Here is a 10,756-nt window from a genome sequence, read left to right as displayed (position 1 = left end):
TTTTAGCTTAGGTTCATTGACGGACGCAGTCCTCTGATGCAAATCAGTAGGGTTATAGTGCCCTCTACAGGAGTAGGAAACTAGGCAGAAAAAAAAAGTTCTGGCTATGCCTGTGGGCAGTCCCAGGGGGTATACTCTCTCTTCCTGCATAGGATGTCAGTTTTGTATCAAAGCAGTGTCAGAGAAAACAATACCGAATTAAAATAGAGAGTCGGGTACTGCGTCCTTCAATGAACCTAAAAGAAAAGGATTTTACAGTAAGTCAAAAATTCAGTTTTCTCTATCCTTCATTGACGGACACAGTCCTCTGATGCATATCAGTAGACGTCCCAAAGCAGTATCCTAAAAAAAGGGGTGGGAACACCAGAAAAAAACAAGTCCTCAATACTAGACACAGCCAACCAGGCAACACAGGACTCCTCAGAACAGTAAGATGAGGCTCACCTGAAACAAACAGTAAACACCGTCAAGGAACGCCAAAAATCCCCTAAACAGCAGCCTGCAAAACTATGCGGCCAAAAGAGGCATCAGCCAATGCCAACACATCCATCTTATAAAATTTGGTAAAGGTGTGAACAGACGACCAGGTAGCTGCCTTGCAAACCTGAAGCACAGATGCCTGATGGTGAAAAGCCCAGGAAGCACTAAGCGCCCGAGTAGAATGCGCCTTAACAGGGAAAGGTGGAACCTGGCCCTTAATTGAATAAGCCTGCACCACTGTCAGATCCATCTGGAAATAGTCACAGCAGATGCAGGCAACCCTTTCCTTGGGCCATCTGTGAGCACAAAGAGCGAATCTGACTTACGAAAAGACTCGGTAGTTGCCAAGTACACCTTGATTGCCCAAACTACATCCAGAGTATGCAGAGCATATTCCTTAGGATGTTTGGGCTTAGGAAACAAAGATGGCAATATAATGTCCTCGTTTAAGTGAAAACTAGAAACCACCTTTTGAAGGACGGATCAAAACTCTATCTTGTATTTGGACCGTATGGCCTCCTGAACCCATTATGTCTGGGATCCAGGCCAGCCACAGGTCTGAGAACCGGCCAAGACGTCTTCCCCCCCCCCCCCCCCACGGGTGAGGGCCCCCCACCAGGAGGCCTTGTCTGCTGGTCTGGAGAAACAAGACTTGTTTGCCAGAGCAGGGTAACTTGGAACCACCTGAGGGGAGTCTTGAAGGACTTTGCCTTATCGACTGACCCCGAGCCGAAAAGGAGGGACCCCCATCTGCAACGAGGGTCCTTACCCTTGTTAGCCTGAGGAAGAATAGTACTCTTCCCCCTCCCTGTGAGACGCTTAATGATGTCATTCAGGGTCGTGCCAAACAGGCGATCTCCTTGAAATGGGAGATCCGTCCAAGCCTTCTTAGAAGTTTGATCTGCAGACCAACAATTCAGCCAAAGTATACGCCAGATAACCACTGCGGAAACCGACAGTTGGCCCAATAAGGGAGCAGTGTCTAGCGCGGCATCGCAAACAAATTGCAGCTGGTCCAACAGCTCCCCAAAGTCAACGGCGTAGTACCTTTGCCCATTCAGTCAACGTCTGCGTGTCAAGGGCAATTGTAAACACTAGTCTCAGTGCAGTACCTGCCAGGGAGTACATATTGCAGGCCACAGCCTCTGCCTTCTTATCCACTGGGTTCTTAAAGGATGGGGATTCCTCCACTGGAATAATGGCAGCTTTATTCAGTCTGGAGCTCGGTGGATCCACCTTAGGTGGCACAGTCCACTTCTTTACCAGAGACTCTTCAAAAGGGTAGCGTCTAGCAATCCTCTTGGACGGTCCCATTCTAGCGGGAGAGGGAAAAATCTTTTCCACCCAGGATGGCTTGTGAGTGCCAAACGTAACCCGCAGCTGCGTCCTGCAATTTCAGGGTCTCACGCACAGAAACAACCAGTGCGTCCACCAGCGCCTCATCTTGCGCGACAGGAGGAGGTAAATGTCATCCTCACTATCAGAGGTAGCAGACCTGGCAGGGACACCCGTGTCTGCGGTGGTTGTGTCAGACTCCGAATCTGAGACATCAGATGAGTCGGGTAGGCAGAGGGCGTTTCTTAGCACCTTGCCCCTTAAAGGCCACCTCCACGCGGGACACAATTGCTTCCAGAACCGCCGTAATTGCATCGCCCCAATGTGCTACACCTCCCCACCGAAGGTCAGGCAATGCGCTGAAGACCCCCAGCAGAGAGAGAGAGCCAGACTCGCTGTCCCAAAATGCAGCAGCTGGCCCAGAATGTCTGCACGTGTCAGCAGTAGCTCTCCAAAAGGAAATGAGCTCAGAAACTGCCCAGGGTAAAGGGAGGGGCTCCACCCACAGAACAACGCCTCCAGGAACTCCCATACAGATTCCTAGCAGAGAATCCACCGCAAAATGGCCGAACCAGGTGTACCAAGATGGCTACCAATCTCTGCAGCACATGTAGCTACAAGAAAATGGCGGCGGAGAATCCGAGGACCCTCACTGGGACCCCCCAGACTCCACAACGTAATTGATCAGCAGGTGGGCCCTGTAAGTACAGACCGCGGTCCTTACTCCTGACTAGGAAGGTTAAAACTGACATCCTATGCAGGAAAAGAGAGGGTATACCCCCTGGGGCTGCCCATAGGCGTAGCCAGAACTTTTTTTCTGCCTAGTGTCCTACTTCTGTAGGGGGCAGTATAACCCTACTGATGTGCATCAGAGGACTGCATCCGTCAAAGAACGATAGAGGAAAAAAATAATTATCGTTCATCAACAGACGCAGCTCCATATAGTAAGAGGGTTATGCTCCTCATATCAGGAGCAGGCACTAGGCAGGAAAAAAGCTTAACCACACCTATGGGGTCTGTCCCTGCAGGCATAACCCCACACACCCTGCTATCATCAAGCAGTTTGTTTCTGCCTAGTTTAAGGAATAGGACCTAGCTTCCTGCTGGGACTTTGGCCTTAGCTATTATAGGAAAGTTTGTTAGTTTGTGATATTTTGTTTTCACTAGTTAGTTCCCGAGGACCAAGATCCAGAGAAACTACAAGTAACAGCCCGCTGAGGTTACGCACTGGATAATATAGATCCTTAAGGCCTCCCAGCCTGGCTAGCGAGCGTGAGCAGGTTATAGTCCAGAACTAGGCCTCGCCACGACAGTGCCCCGACGGACAGAGGCGAGCCTGTGAGTGGACCGCCTTGCTGGGATGTACACGACCTGGAACGCCCTGAGTTGCAGCTTCCCCTTGGCTGACAGCACACCCATCCCAGGTGGGAGGTGATCTGTTTCGGAATGGCGCCCACCTGGTACTGTGGTAGATTGAGTAAATTGTCTCCTCATAAACCCCTGGTGGTCTCGGAGCGGACGTGGGTCCTTCCCTGGAATAGTCAGACCTTAGGGGCTCCCTCGGTTCCACTAGCACCTCGGAGGACTAGTCCTGTGTACCCCTCGGCATTCCCCTACCCCTTGCAGGTTTTTTCCTTGGGGGGGGGGGGGCGATAATGCGGCCGTTGTGGTGCTTATTTGAGGGAGGTGTCCTGTCCTGTGTGGGCCCCTAGGCAGGGACCTCCTGATGCCTATTGTTCTGGGACCCCTTTTGCGGGTCCTGGAGACCGTATGACGTGCCGTGGGGGCCGCCATTTTGCTGTGGATCATGATTTTATATTCCCATTAGATTATATGGGCAGCCATTTTCTATAATTCCCCATTGAGAATGCATGAAAGGCAATTTTACTGAGGTCCATAGGCTGGACAGGCATGCAGCATGGTTTTGAACATATAGAGGTTGCGTTTCCTCTTCCTGTACATACAGTGTCCGTTTAATTTTTGCACAGATCGAGATGGATCGTCTCCTCTGTGGTCTGGTAACGTTTTTCCTGGGGTTCCCTGTGGGGTTTTTTTCATTCACTCTACTACAGTAAAACCTTGGATTGCGAGCATAATTCGTTCCGGAAACATGCTTGTAATCCAAAGCACTCTTATATCAAAGCGAATTTTCCCATAAGAAATAATGGAAACTCAGATGATTCGTTCCACAACCATTTATTCATAAGTCTTTCAGTTTATAGTCTATATACAAAGATTATAGCAATAGAGCAAGGTTGTGTCATCATAAAATGTCCATCCACAAATGGTGCCTCCACAAGGGCATTAGAAGCAAAATCCAGCAGGAGCTACAGAGTATAAAAGAGAAGAGAGGCGCCTCTAAGTGTAGCAGTATGGGGACATTTAATGAAGGTACAACATTTAGCAACTCACATGGTTGAGGATTTAAGAGGCACATCTAAGTATGCAGGCATCCGAGGTAAAGCTGTCCACATAGACCATCTTCTGAACCACTGGCTCTCACCGATGTCAGTCTGCAATTGTCATTGGGAAGACTACCCTGCAGTAGAGTGATCTGAAAGAGAGACTTTGAATCGCTCATGGAGCGCAGCGTGGAAGGGTGTGATGAAGATGGTAGTGCGAAGGATGGTCTATGTGCACAGCTTTACCCCGGATGCCTGCGTACTTAGATGTGCATGTTTTAATCATCAACCATGTGAGCTGCTAAATATTGAACCTTCATTAAATGTAACCATATTGCTACACTTAGAGGCGCCTCTCTTCTCTTTTATACCCAGTTGTGACATGATGCTACTTGTATATCAAGACATCGTTTGTATATCAAGTCGAAATTTATTTAAAAAATTTGCTTGTCTTGCAAAGCGCTCTCAAACCAAGTTACTCTCAAACCAAGGTTTTACTGTATTATCTTATAATAACCAGGAATTGTGAGCCCGCACTTATAGCGGTGGGACACTGCCGAATATTTTAAAAAGTGTACCATGGAGTCCCAGGATAATATTTCACCTGCAGACCCCCTGGGAGCGATTGCGGGACCTTCTGGTTCTCAGTCTCAGCCAGAGATTGCAGCTTTTTTGCAAAATTTTATGTCGAAGATAGATTCTGTCATTGCTAATGCTGCCAGCCGCAAACGCCTTCCGCCCTCACCTCCGTCAGCAGGGTCTCCGGACTCTGGGATAGACATGGCAGACGCAGACCACCCTGAGGGCTGGTGTCGTCACATTCTGACGGTAAAGAGGACCTGTCCTCATCAGCCGCTGTGCGGGAACGTGCTTTGGTGGAAGCTCTGATAGTTTCAGTGCGGGAAACTTTAAATTTGGCTGATGAATCCACAGCGCCGGGTACGAAGGTGTCTTTTGGCTCCCGCAAATGCCGTAAATTGGGCAAGCTGTTCCCTTGGCCAGAATTGTTTCATTCTATTGTGGATGAACAATGGTGGCGCATTAAGCACATGTTGGTGGTGCCTAAGCGTTTTGCACGCCGTTTCCCCTTTATGGAGGCAGTGTCTGTTAGGTGGACTGTACCGCCAAGTGTATCCCCTGGTGTCCAGGTTGAATAAAGCGACTCTGGTACCGGGGGAAGAGTCTCTAACTTTTGCGGATCCCATGGATAGACGGGCGGAATCCTTGTCCTGCCATTTACACGTGGTAGCAGGTCACATATTAAAGACTACCTTTGTGCATGTTTTGGTAGCGCACACTGCTACGGAATGGGTGAAGTTACTTAAAAGTAACTTGGAAGCTGAAAGGCTCCCCCCTGCAGTGTTGAAACTACTGGACCAGTTGGCTCAAGCCCTGGTGTTCCTGTGTGCTACGTCCCTGTATTCAGCCCCGTTGGTGGCCAGGGTGTTGGCAGTGGGGATTGCTATTAGGCGCATGGTGTGGCTAAAAAGCTGGTCGGTGGACTAGGCTTCTAAAAAGGCCTTGACTGATCTTCCCTTCTTAGGGGAGAGGCTGTTTGGATCCTCTCTGGACGAGTTGATCAAAGGTATCACGGAGGATAAGAGCATCATCTTCCCCAATCCTCTAAGGGCAAGGCGCCTCGTCCTTTAATGCTCATAAATGTCTTTTTTGTGCATTCGGGTCGCAAAAGAAAGGTAAATCATTCAGGTCTTCTGGGGGTTCCAAGAAGCCGTGGTCAGGGAAAGCAAAGACCGGCCAAACTGGTCCTGCAGAGAAGTCCTCGCCTACATGAAGGGACGCCCTCACCCGATTCTCGGGTAGGGGGACGTCTTCGTTTCTTTCTGGAACCTTGGACCTCCTTGGTTCAGGACAATTGGGTTTGCGAACTGATCCTATCTGGGTGCAAGATTGAATTCCGTTCTCGCCCGTCGGACAGGTTCTTCCCATCCAATCTTCAACTATCCCCAGTCCAGTTAAGGGACTTGCGAGGGACAGTTCACAATCTGCTGTTGCAAGGAGTGATTGTACCTGTTCCTTTTCAGGAACGTTTTCAGGGGTTTTATTCAAACCTCTTCACTGTGCCCAGGAAGGAAAGCAAATGCGTCCCTTCCTGGATCTCAAGGCCCTGAACCGCTTTGTGCGGGTACATAAGTTTCGGATGGAATCTATCTGCACGTTAGAGGCGTCACTACACCAGGGAGATTTCTTAGCCTCCATAGATCTCAAGGACGCATATCTACATATCCCCATTTACACTGGACCCCAGCAGTTTCTTTCCTTTGCGGTCACAGAGGAGCATTATCAATTTGTGGCGCTACCCTTTGGTCTCAGCTCCCAGAGTGTTTACCAAGGTCTTGACACCAGTATTGGCATTGCTGCGCTAGCGGGGGATTGGGGTACCTAGACGATCTCCTGTTGAGAACGGACTCCCCTTCAGTCTTGTTGGGGGATCTGACGGTCACTGTCAGAACTCTGCAGGATTTCGGTTGGAACATCAATTTCAAGAAATTTGAGACGGGATTATCTGGGCATGACTCTGGATTCAGCCTTGGCCAAGGTGTTTCTTCCCCCGGAAAAAGTTGCAGGAGGCGATTTGGTTGTTGTTGGTGAACAATCTGTCCTCTCGAGTTTGCATGCAGGCCTTGGGCCTGATGGTATGAACCTTCGAGGCGGTTCCGTTTGCTCAGTTCCATACCAGAAAGGGAGATCCTTGTCAAATGGAACAAGGATCCAAAGTCCTTGGACTCTGATTCGGGTAAGCCACAACAAAAAGTCTGCTCTGTTGTGGTGGATTCAGTCTCCAGCAGCACTATGCCACAGCAAGTCCTTCCTTCTGTTGTTTTGGACGGTGGTGACCACAGGCGCCAGCCTATCGGGCTAGGGGAGGGTGTCGGGGAAGCTCTGTGCCCAGGGTACCTGGACGATGGAAGAGTCGAAACTAACGAAAAATGTTTTGGAGCTCAAAGGAATAAAGCTTTGTCTGAGCCATTCGACGACTCGTCTGCAGGATTGTCCGGTTCGGATTCACTCAGACAACGCCACTGCTGTGGCTTACATCAGTCACCAGGGGGGCATGAAGAGTGTCTTGGCAGCCAAGGAGATGGCCAAGAAAACTTATTCCAGCCCTCTCTGTGGTACACATTCCGGGTGTGAAGAACAGGCAAGCGGATTACCTGAGCCGTCCGGTGTTGGATTTAGGGGAATTGTCTCTGCACCCGGAGGTGTTTCATCTCCTGTATGTGTTTGGTGGGGGACTCCCGAGGTCGATCTGTTTGCTTCTCGCCTCAATAAGAAGGTTCAGAGGTTCGTAGCCAGGTCTCGGGATCCTCTGGCCGACGCCACAGGTTCCCTGGTGGCTCCTTGGGGTCAGTATCGGCTAATTTATGTCTTTTTCTCCTTTTTAACTCCTGACGAGGCTTCTGCGCAGGATAGAGGCAGAAGGGATTCCGGTCATTCTGGTGACTCCAGACTGGCCTCGCCGGTCCTGGTAAGCAGACCTAGTAAGGTTGGAGATTTCCTCTCAGGGATGATCTGCTGTCTCATGGTCCAATTTTCCATCCTGCTTAAAGGCCCGTACACACGTACCGATCGTCGGCATACAAACGGCGGACGAAAGATCTGCCGATTGTACGCGTGTTAGTATGGTGCCTCCGACAGATGTCTGCGCACAATCCGCGGACAAAAGTCTTTCTTGCAAACATGAAAATTTTTGTATGCCGACACCAGAACGGACGATTGTTCGCCTGTCAGTACACAATTCGGCCGACACACAGCTACAAATCCCAACACGCATGATCAAACCAAATGAGTTCCCGGAAGAATTTTCTCTAGTAAACTCAACATTTTATTCAGAAAGAACTTTCGGCTCGCGGAAGTCCAAGAAATAGGTGAAATGCGGAGCACATGCTCATCTTGATAAATGTGAGAAGAAGGAAGATGCTGCTCATAATGCCATACTTTTCTAATAAAAAGGCATGTGTTCTGTTATGATGAAGATAATGTTTGTCTATTCTATCTGTTCTATCAAATTTTATAATTAAATAATTAGAACTCTTCACCATTATTTTTGTATTTTCACACCAAAGATCTAACTATTGATATGACCCTTTATTCTTGTATGAATTAATGTCTAAAACATATTTTTCAGGTTATGCACAATATTAAACATGTTAACAAATTCAGATAGGCCATTTTTTATTTTCATTTTCTTTATTTTTTGTATCTCAGCAAAAAAAACCAAAGCAAACATCAATACTTTCCGTATAATAAACTAAACATAAAAAAGGTCCATTTGGACAAAATTAAACTAGAAACTGGCAAACAGGGGTAAAATAAATAATAGGGGGTTACAAAAATTAAAGTTGCTGGTAACTGTAATCAGGTTGCCATGAGGGCAGGTTTGGATCCTGCTGGCCATATTGCCACTGGCCATGTGGCATTTGGCGAGGTGGTGGCTGTTGTGGAGGTGGAGGTGGAGGGCACGGGTGCTCCTGGCATGCATGGCTGTGCTCAGTAAGTATGCCGTTTTCAGCCTTTTGCAGCACATCAAGAATAATTTTTCTGGCATACTGACACTGCCTGGGGTCCACCTTATCCAAAATTTTTGCCGTCATGTTGCCGAAGGACTCATTGGCCTCCGGTTTCCGACGTAGGGCTATGGTGGCCTCCTGGATAAATTTGTCTGTGATATCATCCACGTGCTTCCTCTTTTGCCTCCGTTTGGCAGGAGGAGGTGGTGGTGGAAATAGTTCCACAGGCTCCTCAGGCTCCGCAGGCTCCCCAGGCTCCTGGCTGCAACCTGGCTCCTCCTCAGTGACACTTCCCTGTTGATGAAATGAACAATTGATTAGAATGTTATAGTGTATATAAAAAGTCATGTTTGTTATATTATTGTGAACAAATAGCAGACTTTACATACAGTGGCGTATCTAGGGTCTCCAGTGCCCTTGTTGAGGAGCTGTATTTGGCAACAACCCCCCCCCCCCCCCCAAGATCAATGTAAAACTGTAACCCACCCCCCCAAAAAAAAATTAAAGGGCATTAAAAGTTTCTAATTTGCCCCTTGTTTGCCCAGTGTAGAGCTCTCTAGTGGGCAATCATTGTCTCAGGTGTGAAAAAGAAAGAGAGGGTTGAGAGATAGAGAGAGGGAGAGAAAGAGGGGGTGTGAGAGAGAGAGGAGGGGGTTGCAGAGAGAGAGGGGCCTGAACTTGCAGAGGGCTTGATGTAGGGCATTGAGGGTGAAGCAGTGCAGGGAAACAGGAATAAGGAAGCCACCTGCCTTGCTGACCCAGAGTGAGAGACCAGAGACATGGAAGCAAGGATGGATGGATCATTTGCAGGAGCTGTTAGTTTTGTATTAAAAAAGGTTGAGCCAGAGGAATGCTGAGGCTACAGCAGTGTTTGTTAGGACCAGAGGTGTGCTGGGGATGCAGCAGTGTTTGTAAGACCAGAGGTGTGCTGGGGATGCAGCAGTGTTTGTAAGACCAGAGGTGTGCTGGGGATGCAGTGAGAGGCAGTCTCAGTCTCCTGGTCTTTTGGCTCAGCTGCTCTCAATGTTTTACACCTGCATGAAGCAGCTCTCAATGTTTTACACCTGCATGAAGCAGCTCTCAATGTTTTACACCTGCATGAAGCAGCTCTCAATGTTTTACACCTGCATGAAGCAGCTCTCAATGTTTTACACCTGCATGAATCCGCCTGCAAACTGGGGGTTCTGGGGTGTGCAGGCTGAGTGGATTGTTAAAATAAACAATAAAACAATGCCAATGTTTTTGTGACCCACCCCCCTTGGCCTGCGCCCCTGGCGGTTGCCTGTCATGCCAACCCCTTGCTATGCCCGTTTACATAAAGGGTCAATTATGGTTTAGCTTATAATTTTGTTACATGATTACATTTTAGCAGACAATATATTGTGAAATGCCATACCTGAGTAAAACTCTCCTCCAGGAAATCCTCATCCTGGCTTGGATCTACAGACACTGAGCCCTCTGCCGAAGTCGAAGGCAGCGTAGAAATTGACGGCCTGGATTCCAAGGTGTCTGCCAGGAACCGCATGTTATCATAGTACCACAGCCGTGGTACATATACATTCCGTGCACCTGCTCCAGACTGGGTGGAATCTTCTATTTTTTTTAACTCCCGCCTGTAGGCAGTGCGAATACTGTTTATTTTTTTGCGGATATAATTAAAATTTGCCCCAGGACAGACGGGCTTGTAGAAGGCCACCAAATGTTCCATGGCCTGTTTTCTGAGTTTTCTATTTTTATAATCTGCGGACTTCACTTGCCACAAACACGGCAGTTGCCTGAACTCATCAATGAAACTGATGAGAAAGTTGTGGGTGGTGTAATTGTCCACCATATTGCAGGACAGTATATGCCTGCAAGACACAAAACAACACAAAACATATTAAAATAGCATGTATTTTGGCACATAATAAAGATATTCCTAATAAAAGCTGTATAGGGCCCAAAACACACACTTTCTATTAAAAGAGTCGTACCTTTGTTTGTGGGGAAAAGTCGTGATTCGCCGCTCGA

The sequence above is a fragment of the Pelophylax lessonae genome, assembly GCF_965119305.1.
Source record: "Pelophylax lessonae genome assembly, chromosome: 4".
Classification (NCBI taxonomy): Eukaryota; Metazoa; Chordata; class Amphibia; order Anura; family Ranidae; genus Pelophylax; species Pelophylax lessonae.
This window is presented reverse-complemented; position numbering follows the sequence as displayed.